We start from the raw sequence: 1,180 nt of genomic DNA on the forward strand, positions 1-1,180 counted from the left end.
GGAGCGCATTAATCCGTTGGGAGTTGAACACGCTGGACCTAAAACCCGTTGGATGTCGAACCCGTTAGATGACGTAAGTCGAACCCTGCATGGACCCTATCCCGTTGGACGTCAATCCCGTTGGACGTCAGACCCCGTTGGACGTCAAACCCGTTGGACGTCAAACCCGTTGGACGTCAAACCCGTTGGACGTCAAACCCGTTAGACGTCAAACCCGTTGGACGTCAAACCCGTTGGACGTCAAACCCGTTGGACGTCAAACCCGTCCCAGGAGCGCATTAACCCGTTGGGAGTTGAACACGCTGGACCCAAACCCGTTGGATGTCGAACCCGTTGGATGAGGAAGTCGAACCCGCTGGACCCAACCCGTTGGACGTCAAACCCGTTGGACGTCAAACCCGTTGGACGTCAAACCCGTTGGACGTCAAACCCGTCCCAGGAGCGCATTAACCCGTTGGGAGTTGAACACGCTGGACCCAACCCGTTGGATGTCGAACCCGTTGGATGAGGAAGTCGAACACGCTGGACCCAACCCGTTGGACGTCAAACCCGTTGGACGTCAAACCCGTTGGACGTCAAACCCGTCCCAGGAGCGCATTAACCCGATGGAAGTCGAACACGGTGGACCCAAACCCGTTGGATGAACCCATCAACCAGTTGGACGTCAAACCCGTCCCAGGAGCGCATTAACCCGTTGGATGTCGAACCCGTCCAAGGAGCGCATTAACCCGTTGGAAGTCGAACACGCTGGACCCAAACCCGTTGGATGTCGAACCCGTTGGATGAGGAAGTCGAACAGGCTGGACCCAACCCGTTGGACGTCAAACCCGTCCAAGGAGCCCATTCACCCATTGGACCCGAACCGGTTGGATGAACCCATCAACCCGTTGGACGTCGAACCCGTTGGACGATTATATCAGAAGGTAGAGGGGGGGAAGATCGAGTCAGGGGCATAGAGGTCAAATGACATCACAGATGAGAGGCAGATGTTGACGAGCACCACATAGAGATAAAAGATATATGCATATATAAAGATCGATGAAGCAAGAGGAAAAGGAGCAAAAAGAAAGAGGGTAAAGAGATATAATATAGCTAGATCAGGTTCAAAAATATTGGAGTTTTAAAGAGCATTATCCCATCTCAATAATAGGTCAGGGTTAGGGTTACAAAGAGTGAGAGT

This window comes from Histoplasma capsulatum, genomic scaffold (assembly GCF_000149585.1).
Source record: "Histoplasma capsulatum NAm1 scaffold_60 genomic scaffold, whole genome shotgun sequence".
In the NCBI taxonomy this organism is placed as follows: domain Eukaryota; kingdom Fungi; phylum Ascomycota; class Eurotiomycetes; order Onygenales; family Ajellomycetaceae; genus Histoplasma; species Histoplasma mississippiense.